Genomic DNA, 14,822 nt, shown 5'->3' with positions numbered 1-14,822 from the left:
GTCTTTTGGCATTAACATATAGGACAGGCATGGAGTGCAGACAGGGGAGAAATCATCTAGAGAGAAGAGGGCAGAGAACTCTGGGCTGCGGATCTTTACACTGAACGTCTGTGGAATAAGAAGTAAAATAGAGACACCTGACTTTATTGAAAAATGTAAAAAATATGATATATTGTGCTTCAGCGAGACAAAAACTGATGACACTGATACACCAGAGTTGCAAGAAAAATTTAAAGAAATGGGTTTTCAAATGTTTAACAGACACAGGTTCACAAACTGGCGGCCAGGTGGAGTGTTAATTGCTGTGAGTAACACAATTGCAGATAAGTGTGTGCAAAAAAGATAAATAATGAGTTTTGTGTATGTTTAAAAATAACAGTCAATTACTTAAATATGACAAAGATCTTGTGCTCGTTTATGTCCCTCCTTACAAAACCAGATATTCTTATATAGGTATGTTTGATGAACTAACCCAGATTGTCCTTGAGATTGGTATCGAAAACCACCATTTCCTGATATGTGGTGATATGAATGCCCACACTCAAGAAAATGATATTATTGTACCAGACGTTAACAGTCTCAACCAAGAGGAAGAGGAAAACATTGAGGAAAAAGTGAGTACAGCGGAACAAATAGAAATGCTTAACCTACCACTAAAGAGAAAGTTGACTGATGTACACAGAGACTACGGGAATTATGGCAATGCATTGTTAGAAATGTGTAGAAATCTCCAGCTCTGCATATTGAATGGTAGATGTGGTGAAGATATTAATATTGGGAGAGCAACCACATGAGACAATAGTGTAATTGACTACATGATAGGGTCACTATTTACTCTGGGCAAGGTTAAAACATTTTATGTACATGATTTTGATCCTTTGTTTTCAGAAAAACATTGTATTGTTGAAGTTGTTTTGAATGTAAATGGTGTAAGGAATTATCGGGAGAACAGTTTAGGAGCAGATCAGCTAAAAACCACAGTCACAAACTCTGAAAGGCAGTACAGTTTTGCAATGGAAAAAGAGAAATCAGATTAATTTATAGGAAATATACCGCTAGATAAGGTGGATGAATTGTTGAATAAACTAGATAACACGTCTGTAGATAAAATAACAAAGGAAATTTGTAGAATTATGCTTAATAGTGCGAAGACCACTTTCCCTAAAAAAGGGGGGAAATGGGGAAAAATGTTGACATCCTGTAAAAAAGCAGTGTGGTTTAATAAGGAATGTAGACAAAAACGATGTGATTATCTAGAAGCTAAGAAAAAACATCACTTGTGCAGAAATACAGATAACGCAGAATGTTTGAGGACTAAAGTAAAGTGTATAAAGCATGCAGTGTATACAAGAAAATATTAGAAGAGATCTGATGACTATGAAGTCTAAAAATCCAAAGCTGTTCTGGAAGACATTGAATAATGGTGGTAAAGATAAAAACTGTTGCCCCATCTAACCTAAAGATTTCCACGAGCACTTTAAAAAACTGTCTGACTGGAATGCACCGATTACTGAGCTCCCTGAAGCCGACTGTAACGAATATTTCTCTGATTGTAGTGCCTTAAATTCTAGTTTCACTCAAAAAGAAATTAATGAGGTTATTCTAAAATTAAAACCAGGAAAGGCGCAGGAATAGATTGTGTGCTAAATGAGTACATAAAAAGTACAGCTGATATTTTTATGCCCCTGTATGTCGCCTTGTTTAACAAAATCTTGGACTCTGGTATCATCCCTGAAAACTGGGTGCTTGGTCTAATTGTACCAATTTATAAGAAGAAAGGAGACGTTGACGACTGTAACAACTACAGAGGCATCACACTTTTGAGCTGCCTGGGTAAACTTTTCACTAATGTTTTGAACGCCAGATTATGTAAATCCTGTGAAGACAATTCCATCTAAAGGAATCTCAGGCAGGATTAAGAAGGAGTTACTCCACAACTGATCATATCTTTTTGCTAAACATATTGTTGACTTGTACTGTTTCAAAAAGGAAACGTTTGTTTTGTGCCTTCATTGATTATAGCAAGGCTTTTGACAGTGTCTGGAGGGATGCCCTCTGGTACAAATTATTAAATGCTGGTATAACTGGTAAATTTATGGATGTAAGAAATATGTAAAAAAATATAAAATGTGTATTTGTTAATGGTGATAAGTCAGATTTTTTTGTTAGCCTGTTAGGGGTTAGGCAGGGTGAAAATCTATCACCATTGTTGTTTGCCCTATTCATTAATGACCTTGAAGACTACTTACTACAGAGCGGCTGTCAGCCTATCATCTTAGGCGACACAGTAATTCATAATTATATGCAGCTTATGATGTTGATGTATGCAGATGACACAATTGTCATGTCTACAACAAAAAAAAAGGATTACAGAAAGCAATAGATCACATGTGTGAATTTTGTGAGAAATGGAAGTTAAAAATTAATAGTGATAAAACTAAGGTCACAGTTTTTGGTTATCGGAAAGTGGATGTTAGCAAATTTAAGTTTGAATGCGATGGAGAAATGTTAGAGATTGTACATGACTTTAAATACCTTGGTGTCATCATGAATTACAATGGTGCATTTAAAAGTGCTGTTAAGGAGCTGCATAAGCAAGCTTCCCGAGCAATGTTTTCTATGTTTGGCAAATGCAGAAAGTTTGACCTGCCTGTAGACCCACATTAGATTTATTTGACAAGCTTGTTATGCCGGTTACGTTGTATGCATGTGAAGTGTGGGGGTTTGAAATTATAGATCTACTGGAAAAGTTACACCTTAATTTTTTGAAGTATACCTTAAAAGTTAAAATGACAACCTGCAATAACATGGTGTATGGCGAGCTGGGAAGATACCCACTCTGTATTGCAACAAAAGAATGATTGGCCACTGGGGGAGGTTGATCACAGGTAAAGAAAGTAAGTTAAACCGTATTATGTATAATTATCTGCTTAACCTGCACAACACCGGTGCCTATGCATCACCATGGGTTTTAAAGGTTAAGCAGATACTGGATGACTGTGGCCTGTCTTACCTCTGGATCACACAGCAGTGTAACAACGTTAACTGGCTTAGACAAACTGTTGAACAGAGGCTTAAAGATCAGTTTTTGCAAAAGTGGCAAGGTGAACTGGATAAAATGACATCATATGATTTATATGTACAAGTTAAACGAGATGTAAAACTAGAAAAATATTTATTATTTGAAAACCAGAAGTATAGACAGGCTATCTGTAATTTTAGAATGAATAACACCAGGACCCCTAAGGTCACGGGAAGGTTTAAAGGCCTGGATAGAAAACTGAGGATTTGTCATCTCTGTAATGATGATCGTGTAGGGGACGAGTACCATATTTGTTTGAATGCAGGAACACAAGCATTCTGAATAATAGAGAGAGGTTCATACCCAGGTATTATTTTCAACGTCCCTCTGTGTTTAAATTAATTTTGCTTTTGAAATCAGATAAGCCAAAACTTATCTGTAAATTAGGAGCTTTTCTGAAGAATGTCCTTCCATTGTTTAAGTAAGATCTGTTGTACTTCAAACATGCCGTGTGCCATCATTATATTGTTTTGTTATTTGTAATGTATGTTCTGTGGCTCCATACCATGTGATCATGATCTGAGCATCAAATTAAATGAAATGAAATATGTGAAAGGAACCATTTTAGTTTATATGTTGATTACGCTAATTAAGGCAAGTAAAAGTATCATACCGAAAAAAAACACTTTTAACAATTTTTTTTTAATTTTTGAACTTTGGAAAGGGTCAATCTGATCCTGACATAACAGGAGGGTTAAGGGGTTCGCTGTTCTTCAAATGTGTGAACCCACTTTCTTCACTGCAGGTAGACACTGACATAATGTTAACATTAGGAGCAAGAGTCTGCACAGTGGGGTTCAAACAGTAGAGCAATGGATAATCAAGTCACCCCAAAACATTCATTATCTTAGAGAGATCCCTCAGGTGGGTTTAGTCCACAGCAGAGCAGATTCTTATATGGATTTGAAGTAACACTCGTGGTTATAGAAAGCTCAATGACATGCGTTTGTTTTTTCTCACTGTTCCTTTGACTTATATTTTCTATAAATGTTTGACTTATGTCCCATTAGTTATCATAAAGGAGACAATCTTTATAACCTACACTGCAGCCAGTCACCAGGGGGAGCTCTAAATATTTTGGCTTCCCATCTGGGAGTCATCATACAGTCCAACTAGTAATGTATTCTATGAAATAAATCAACATCAAATTAACACCAAATTAATAGACAGACTTATTTGGAAGTTGTAGTCCTCTTGAGTCTGTGATCAGAGCATAACAATGGTGTGCTTCAAGAAATAACAGTCCATTGCTCGGGATTAATGACCACTTAGAATCAAGTATTAACACAGCTGTATAATAATGTCTCTTTATTAGCGCAGCAAGGCAGCATCCCCCTGCCTCCTGCTGTTATTACTTCCTCATACAGTTATTGAACAAAAATTTAGTACAAGTCAAGTCCATCCATCAAGATAGCCTTTAGTTCCAGTATCTATTATTTCATCTTTGCTTGGAGAAAACCAACTGAGATGAAAATCTCTCTCCAGGGAGCATCCTGTCAAAGACAGGCAGCAGCACTGTTTACACATTTCCTACTTGCAAACAAAATACAGGATCGGTTATTGCGATACAGAAAAACACAAGTCAACCACAATCCTAATATGTCAGGCAGAACATCTACAGCCAGATATCTGCCTCAAATCATTAAATGTCACCTTAAAAACATCCAATCAGACCAGTTCCTTAAGTTTCAGATCTTTTATAATTCACTCCAAATAAAGAGAGCTTCAAATTTGCATGCCGTAGACCCCTGTTCAGCTCTGACCTTTGTAACAGACAGTTGAAAGAGTTCATCGGACACAAAATTATAGGTTCCTGTACTTTTTATGTTAGATAGGTCAGAAGGTTTGAAGGAAGTCTTCCTTAAATAAACTTTTAAATAAGAATATGCCAATGTTTTAGTCTACATACAGACAAGGATGACCAACCAACAGGTCCATAGAGCAAACAGTGATAAATAAGAGCTTTAGAATTAGTCATAAAATGCACCACACATTGGGTTGTGACTAACTCCACTACTATCTGCAGTAACAAGCAGTGTAACTAATACACTTTCTGTTTCATTAATGCTGTTACAGGACTCGTTACTTCTTACTTTTTACTTTCCATAAAATAGCCAACCGCACATGATTAACAGCCAATGAGATTACATGTAGGATCATATAGGATATCGGTAATATAATAATATAACTGTTAATTATATCCTTCAAAAAATTATTGAAATAGTGCTGCATCTTCCCCTTACCCTGTAATTGATTTCCTACATTCCTTTTGAGGTCACCGTCAGCTGTGATAGTTAGCAACATGCAGGTTTACAGTAAGGAACAAGGGGGTAGAGGGAGGGGGAGTTTTACTCATGTGGCCTGGCCTAGCATCTTCAAGTAATCACATATGGAATCAGGAGGAAATGAAAGCAGTGGCTTAAGGCAAGAGGGAGAGAGCACAGAGGGCGAGCCGGGCAGCTCATATGGTCTTAACATGAAACCACCCATCTGTGAATCTAGCACAGTATCCATACACAATCCTTTCATTTATGCTTTTTACTTATTCATGCCTCTTGTGGTGTCTACTATTGTGTTTAGAATTTACTCTAAACAGTGACAACACTAGCAGTGAAAGCAGTGAAATCTCTTTTAAACTGTGCAGTCTATGGTTCTCTTGCTTACATGTTTCCCTTTAAAACATGAAGCAGAACATGGAAAATGTCAAGCACAGCACAGCATCAGCTTGTACAGCTGGGCTCTAACCCTAAAATGTCCACAGGACTTGCTTCTGTTTTATTGCAGGCAGTGTGCTGGCGTGGGAGTCTGTAGCAGAGCATGAAGAAAAAGCCTGCTCTGTTCAGATATTGTGTACTTGTGTTGCTTTGAATAATTCAGTCATGCTTTAACATGGCACACGTGATCTAACCCAGTCATACCAGCTTAATCACCATGTATCATCATCATCTCTGCCTCTCTCTCTTTGCTCTTTTCTTTCACTTTTCCTTTCTTTCCAGGGTTTTCTTGACTTAGATGCTCACATTAGGAAAAATTTGGAGATTAAACTTTAAGTTGGACTAAATGCTCTATTCCTTCAGCAACTAAAATTCAGAGCAGACTTCTTTTAACTTGTATGTTTAACTTCCCTCATATTTCAGCCCAAACTATCATGTGTTTTTCTAACCTTAACCAGCTTTTATGTGCAAGAACATAACTGACTTTCAACAACAATTATGAATCTATGTCCATGGCATAGTTTCTTTGTTGTCTTGCAGTGATGTGTAAGTGTGAGAAAGTGCTTCCTGCCATCATCAGTGTTGCTTGGTGCGTAATGTTAGAACAAACAATCTACAGCTGTATTCACACATGCACAAGACTCCTACAAACTTCCCCGGATTGGGGAGGTGATCTGCTCATGTGTAAACACAAATTACATTTTCACTTCAACTTTACCCCTAAAATGTGCTTGTGAAGTGAAGTCAGGGTGAGCTGATTTGACAACACAGCAGGAAATATTTGGAAATTTCACCAAAGGGGAGTGCGTGGGGGGTGATGAGATGTATAACCAGTGACAAGTGCGAAACAGAAAGAGTGGCAAATAACATTTATATAAAAACATCCAAGGCTGAATAAAAAAAAATGTTTTTCAAGACAGGAATATTAAACTTGTCAGCATATCTGTCTGGTTTACATGTAGTAGGGATATAACTGCAAAAACTGTTGCTCATACTCAAAGCCAAAGTCTCCACTGGTTTGTCCACCATCCGGTTGTAATCGTTTCATGAGACTCATCTCCACCTACTGCCCAACAGCCCCCTGGTCAGACAGTGTAGGCTTCATGCCATGAGGGACGATTAAAAATTTAGGGGGAGAGCTCCTTAAAGTTTCAAGAAAATTCAAGGGTGCATAATGGTTAAAGAGGCTCATGAGGTCAGATAGGTTAAGTAGGAAACCCTTTTAACAGGGCAGACAGCTGTATAATTAAAACTATTTTGGAAATTTCCTGACCAGTAACAATTTAGTCCAATATTTACAATTCTTTTTACTCTTTTTTTGGGTCTCCAAACTCCTAATTATCATGTTGGACTTGGTGAACTGCTATATTCTACATGAGGTTTACTAGTTAGCGACTTTCTCCCTCCCTTACAGATTCTGTACTTCTGTACTAGAAAGAGATTGCAAGCCAGCTTACTTTTGCCTCTGCCCTCTAATGTGGAGCAAATATTGCACATTGGGTTTCAATACACTGCAGCACAATTCAACTGTCTAATGTTACCAAAACTACTTTAGGAGAGTATGTGAGAGTGAACCATTGACTGTGTAAAAATATGGACTATGTGTTTGTATCTCCTCCCTTTAATAATGAAGCCAAAACATTCCCCAGGGTTCCTTTTTTTGGAGCTATTTTGAAGGCATGCACAAATGTGATCCAGCTGGTGGTACCACGAGGAGATTGATGTCACACACACCTTCCGCTAACCAAAACACGCAATAAACTCACTGATGAAACATCAAATATCCCTCAGGTCAGTACAGTCCATAACAAAGAGAGTTTTGTGTTGATTTGAGGCAGACGCTCACAGTTTACGAAAAGCTCTTATGTAAGTGTGTGTTCTATTTTCTCTCACCATGCCCCCTGTACTCTGTTAATATGGAATAGAAAACTACAGGAGCCTGCATTGTCCACAGAGCGGTTCATCATAATGTCACATCTGCTCTTTTTTGCATAAAATAACTCATTTAAACTAAACATGTCCAGCAGAATCAATAATGCGATTAATCAGTATGAGAAGAACCAAGCTAACATGAGACAGCGACCTCTGCAACACGGACTAAAGCCTCTGTATATGGGGGCGCGCTTAGACCGCTAGGCCACTGGCGCCCCAGAAAGTCCATCTTACTATATAGTCTATGAAGTGAACCATGGATATAAAGGTGTGTCCAACAAAACAATAACAGTGAGCTGTAAAGCTTCATAATGCCATGCCTCCAGCTTAGTCAAGTTGTTTTATTCAAATCCCTTGTGTTTCCTGTTTTATTTTGTCACTTACCTTGGTCTCTGATTCAGGCCAATGGCTTCCTGCTCCCCTGTGTTTCCCGCTCTCCTGATTACCCCAATGTGTTGCACCTGTGTCTTGTTAACTACACTCCCAGTGTGTACTTAGGCTGTTTCCAAAACGGCTTGCTACATACTACTTACTAATGTAGTAGGCAGTAGGTATTGCCTACTACATACTGCGTTTGAATTTAGTATGTAGTATGACTGTTCTGTTTGATCTGTCATGCAGCATGCTGAGCCAGACGTTGCTGGATTTCCGGTTTCGGAAAGCGGAAGTAAACAACGGCGAAGCCGATAAATAAATGCTTATTTAGCATCCATTTATGATTTAAAAGTTAGGAAGTAGTTTATATGTAATTTGATAACTTTCACAGCACCCAAAAACGGATTCCCCCCGTCAAAAAATAAGGAAAAAGAAAAAGCAGAACGAGCGCTGTGCATTATGGGAAACAGTACGCGAGGGAGACTGGTCCGATGCATGCTGAGATATTTTCCTGAATCAGTAGACATCCGGGGAGTTTTGGCTTACTGCAGATTTTGCTCTTGTTCACATACTGCTTACTACATACTGAATTTTGGACAAATCAGTACGTACTGCTAGTATAGTAGGCGGTTTCAGAAACAGCCTTAGGCTCACTGTCCTTCCTTCTGTGCCAGTTCGTCTTGTACCCTCGTGTCAGCGTCCCAGCATTGTTTTTCTCGTATTTGCTCTAGAGTTTTGACCTGTCTTGTATTTTGGACTTCGTCTCTTGCTTTGTGATTTGGATACCTTTGCCTGAAAGGTTTGACCTCCTGTGTACAGACATTTGGCCTGATTGAATGGACTTTGAACTTTGGAACTGCCTGTTCACATGAATAATTAGCATATTCCCTTTAACTGAACCCTGTGCATTTCACTAGTTTTTTTTAATTTTTATTTTATATTATTATTTAGTCTGTTTGTTTTAATTATGTTTTATTGATGTTTTAATGATGAATGTTTTTTTATTTTATTCCCTGTAAGGTGACCTCAGGTGACTTGAAAGACGCCTCCAAATAAAATGTATTATTATTATTATTATTATTATTATTATTATTATTATTATTATTATTATTATTATTATTATTATTATTATGAAGCTAAAGGAGGATTGCTGAGACTGTTGAAGATTCTCCATCATTTAAAAGAACATTATTGTTGATATTTAGCCTTATTGAATAAGGATTTTACTGAGTTAATTCAGCAACAATAAGCCATAACAAAGTGCTTTTGAATAGTAACATTTTTGGTAATTTAAAGAAGTTCAAGAAATGGTCTCTCTCAGGGTGTATGACTCACAAAAAGTTATATCTGAAAGGCTAACTGTACAGTACAGTACAGTATACCATGATTACAAATGGGAGACTTAAAATCAGTGTGTAAATTTTCCACCTACATTTTCATACACTTGAAGCCGCAAGAAAACTGTCACAAAATGAAGAATGTGCATACTCATACAACACTGTCTGAACCCTCTTGTGTGAACTGAATGTCTCCCAGTCTTCATCTAAATACAGTCAATCCCCTCCCTAAGGCTCTGAAAATGCAGATTCAAAGCGATACTTAACTCTACTCAGCAGCCGGTCCAGAAAAGAGATGATCCTCTCTGGGTTTCTGCTGATGGGAGGGGCTTTGGAGGGCGTTTCGGGAGCACTCCTGACACGATGACCCATATGTCAGACATCTGAAGGCATCATCAAAGCCAGCCACAGTGCTGAGAAATGTGTAGAGTGTGTGCCTTTTTTTCTTTTTTTTTAATAATTCACAAGCATTGGGGAAGATTCTTTGTTAATATTAGTTTGTAGACCCCAGTGATTAAGCAGAGGTGTGTTTGATTAACAGCAGAACAAAGACATTCCTGTATTGCATCAAGATAGAACACATTAAGTTTTTCAAAATAGGTCTGTATGTAAATCCCTGTCTACAAGTAAATATAAAGGTAAAGTGTCTTTTATGCTTGTGGATCTATACAGATAACTATTTCAAAATAGTGGGCAGAGCCAAAAAAGGGAAGCAGGGTGCAGCAGGATTTCTGTGCAGTATTACAGGAGGGCAGAATCTAGATCCAGCTGATGCTTTATTGCTTGGGATCACAGCCAGCTCTATGAATGTACTGATATGATTTTAGGGCATGTGAATATACTGAATAATGTTTATAATTCAGTTCAAGTCCCATTCCTGTCCTTGCTGCTTATCTGAGAGCTCCTGCTTCTGATCCTCATGCCTGGTTCAGATTCAAAAACAGAACAAAACTCTATTTGGGGAACTTTTTTATTACAGTAAAGCTTACAGTACCATACCTCATTATTAGTCCCTTTTATTAAACCCCTCCCTTCATTGGCAGTGTAGTGGCAGCTCTCAGCCGCCCGGTCACCTAATCTGATGGCCTTTTTGTACCAAGCTATTCATCCCTAATCTTCCAGGGCAACACTGAGCTTTGCAGAGGCACTGCTTTATTTAAAGAAAGGATTTCACTCTCTCTCTCTCTCTCTCTCTCTCTCTCTCTCTCTCTCTCTCTCTGTCTCTCTCTCTCTCTCTCTCTCTCTCTCTCCTCTCTCTCTCTCTCTCTCTCTCTCTCTCTCTCTCTCTCTCTCCCCCCCCCCCCCCCTCTGCCTCTTATGCTCTGTGGATATTATGATGAATGAGGCATTATCAGGGCACAGAGGTAAAGCAGATTAACGTGACATTTAAAGCAGAAAAATGACCTTCATTTACAGAGTCTGTGTAAAGTGATAAACACTGATAAGCCCAGTCAGTGAACATAACACAAGCAAAACTCCTTGTTATACAGTGCTATGTTTACATTGTTTAATGACTCATCATTGATTCACATGAAGCTTTTCAGATGTGTGAATTGGTACATCAATGCAATATCACACCCTATAGTATGAGGTTATGCATGGCCTGCAGGTGCATGTAGAATTACACAAATACATGTACACAGCCGCTCTGCCCCATCACAACAGATTCTGATCCTCTTGATGCAGAAGATTGTGCAATGGCGGCTCCTGACAGTCTGAACTCTTATATTAAAGCATGAGATAGCATAGACACAGCCTGAACAGTTTTTTTTTACAGACTTGTCGTTTTGTGGCAACATCCACCCATTAGAGTTTCTGTGGATTAAAAAAATATGGTGTTCAGTAAAATATTCATAGTGAGTTCACTGCAGGTCATTGGATATACAAACCTGCTGCAACGACAGCAGGAACATTGAAGACTGAGACGTTAAACTGCAGAAGGAAAACTTTGGAAGTTTCCAAATAGGAGGAGGCGTCGAGGTGGCATGTAGGATAAGGGAGTGGAGGAGATTCCCCCACGGAGTGGATCTGTTCAAAGGTCAGGTGTCAGAACATGTTATATTAAGCATTTCCACATCTGTCAAAGCCTCAGTTTGTTTAAAGCATAACTCCCCTTTAATCATTTCATTCTTTTTCTCTGTTCCTGCAGTCCTAAATATGTTTGTCATATTAAAAAAACATTATTAGAAAGATAATCACTTCAGTTCAGAAGTTAACATGCACACTATAGCAATCTTATGGCCGATAAAGAGTCAGAGCATCACTCATAAAAAATGGGACATGATATGAAATCTCTCATCTAATAAGTTCTTCTCATACTTGCTTTTTGTCATAGCAGTTGTAGTTCTTATCAGGTTAGTTTGATTTATATGCAAGTGTTCATTTTTCTGAGAAGTGTAGTTTGAATTTGTTATTTGATGTTAGAAATAGGGAATGTGACATGACAACTGAGAGCTTGGTGAACAAATGTAGGCTCCTGCAATGTTCTGTACCAGATTAGCAGAGTAGAGGAGGGATGGTGAGAGAAAACATAACAAACACGAACACAAGAGTCATTGAACTATCCACAACCATGAGTTTCTGCTTCAGATCAGCCCAAGATCAGTTTGCTGTGGACCACACCAACCTGGGGATCTATTATGTTGTTTAATTTAGAGTATGAAATGTACAGTATTTAGAGCATACATACAGATTCATGATAGCAACTCAATGCTTGGATGACTTTACATGTCCCAATTTGTTATGAAAGTTTGAAAGATATTGGCTGGTTACCATGGCCTAGCCTATCCTGGTCTTATAACATGCATCACTTAGGTAGACTTGACCATTTGCAAATAATATATCTGGATAAGAGGACATACTGTGTCTCAATTGCCTGCTTCCCATTCCACAACTTGACATTAGAAGTGATGGATAGGTCAGCCCATGTAAATCATCAAAGCCACTATCAGTGGACGACTGCCAGAGTGAAGTGCCAATGTCGTCCAAGTGCAGCAGTGGGATTTGAAGGCTAAATAATTACTGTTGGCCATTAAGTTCACCCTGTCATTAGTTGTCAGCGATGTCATCAGGTGCATCAGGCAGTGTGAATGAAAGAGGTGGCTAATAATAGTTTGTTATGAGCATGTCATTCTTATGCAGATTATTACCGATGCTGTCTAAAAACCCAGAGGCACAAAGCAGAGATTGATGATGTGAGAGTGCTGCTGTAATGCATGACGAGCTGCTGCTTTTTCATGTAACTTCGTAGGAGCAATAGTGACATTTATGACAGATTCTACAGGGCTGGGTTTATAGATCTTTGTGATGTGTATGGTCTCTAATGAGATACAGGAAATGGCATGTGCACTGTTATGCACAGTAGTGCACCACACTTGATTTTAAGGGTATGCACTGCTTACAATACAATTCATAAGCAGCATCTGTGTGCAGAGATTTAAATTTACCAACATGCGAGAGATTGAAAGAAAGACAGACAGAACATGACAGTGGAATATGGAGAGCCTGCAAATGAGAACAAAAATGTTGACACATTTAAGACTGAAGGAAGGTTTGAGAGTGAATATGAATTTTTGGGCCCATGGCTGTGTATCTGCTTCTGTCAATCTAATTTGGGTGACACTGTGTGACAGGAAGCTGGCAGAGGAGCTGGTGACCCCATCCTCAATTGGAGGTCATGATGGAAGTGACTGGAACACATACATATTCAAAGACACACAAACATACAGTATATGCACACACATACACACATCAACCCGTCTCTATCTTAAAATTCATCTACCCTTTTAATCGTAATCAGCCCTCCAAGCACTGACAGTGAATTCAGACTGACATTATTCTGGTATTAACCCTTTAAAGCCAAACAAAGCTTTCATTAAGCTGTGTATTAAACAAGAGACACAGGTTGGAAATTAGTAATTAGCCTTTGCCTGGTGAGGCACGTTAAAGCTGGCCCACTCATTTTTATCAGTGATTCTGGTCCAAAGAGATGTATTCATCAAAAAACAGATTATAAGAAGTCTATAAAAACAGGACTAAGAACCCACAGCCGTGTTAATGTTACTATTCATGCACAGCAGGGCGTTGAAGTAAGACTCATGTTAGCACGTGTTATGTTTACAGTGTTCACCATCTTAGTGAAGCATGTTAGCAATCCAAAACCATTATTTATTAATAAGCACTTAAAGGTCCTGTCAAGAGTTTTAAAACAGACAGAAATTGGCCTATAGACCTGCCTTTATATAAATCATGAGTCACTATTTCTATGTTATAATTATTAATAGCTGAAACTGCTGCCGCCTGTTAAGTGTCAGATAAAGTGATGAACAGATCTCTGCTTGAACATCCTCTTTTTACTCTAACATTTGTATGTTACAAAGATTCTCCATTACTTACATATATATAAAGTTATGTTTTGGAGCATTTTTGCCTTTATTGCTAGGAAAGCTGGAGAGAGACAGGAAGTGTTGGGAATAGAAAGTGGGGGAAGACATGCAGCAAACGGTAGAGGCTGGGAGTTAAACTGCGACCGTTACAACAAGGACTATAGCCTCTGTATGTGATCCGCTAGGACAACCGCGCCCGCAATACTTATATATTTGACTTTTATAAGGAAGCAGATTTCCAGGAAGCCCATGCATTGTCAACGAGCATGTCCCTTGAATGCCTAAAACAATAAAAAGCTAACTTGGCTCTCCGAGAACACTACTACATCTCATCCTGGCACAGGACGAGTTGCTTTCCTTTTTAACAGAGGGTTCACACCACTGAAAGATAACTCCCACAGGGTAGATACTCTTCTGTATCTTGCACTATTTAATAGCTTACCTCAGGTTGATACATTTTTGATGGGATAGTTAGAAATTCTGTTTAGTTTAATGGTGCACCATAGATGACTGAAGAAATTAATTATTCATGATGATTACATTTTGTACTTTATTCTAAGTACTTTCTATATTAATGTTTACTGTTCATCAATTGCCTGCAAAGAGAGTTTCTCTCAGAGGAATCTAAAATGAACTGAACACAAATTATATAAGCATTCATGGGTGGGCACGATAAGGGATAAAGATGAGGGAAGTTGTAAGTTTCAGCTTGAAAGTGCACTTACTATTTCCTGTCTCATCCAGGCCAATGGTTTTACTCCCTGAGAGTACTTTCGCTGTTATTTTAGGTTGGAAAGCTCATCTGCCATTCCCTAGGTGTGAGGCCCGGCCCATCTAATCCCATCAAGTAGTGTATACATTCATGCTTTCTTGGTTCACTGTCCATATATCTGATTTACAACTTGATGATTTGTGTGATAAAATGTTTTACAAATGTATTTTTCTTTGACTCAAAAATCATCAATCCACTGAAGAAAGAGAAAGCTGGAATGGTAAT

This window comes from Notolabrus celidotus, chromosome 1, assembly GCF_009762535.1.
Source record: "Notolabrus celidotus isolate fNotCel1 chromosome 1, fNotCel1.pri, whole genome shotgun sequence".
NCBI lineage: Eukaryota > Metazoa > Chordata > Actinopteri > Labriformes > Labridae > Notolabrus > Notolabrus celidotus.
This window is presented reverse-complemented; position numbering follows the sequence as displayed.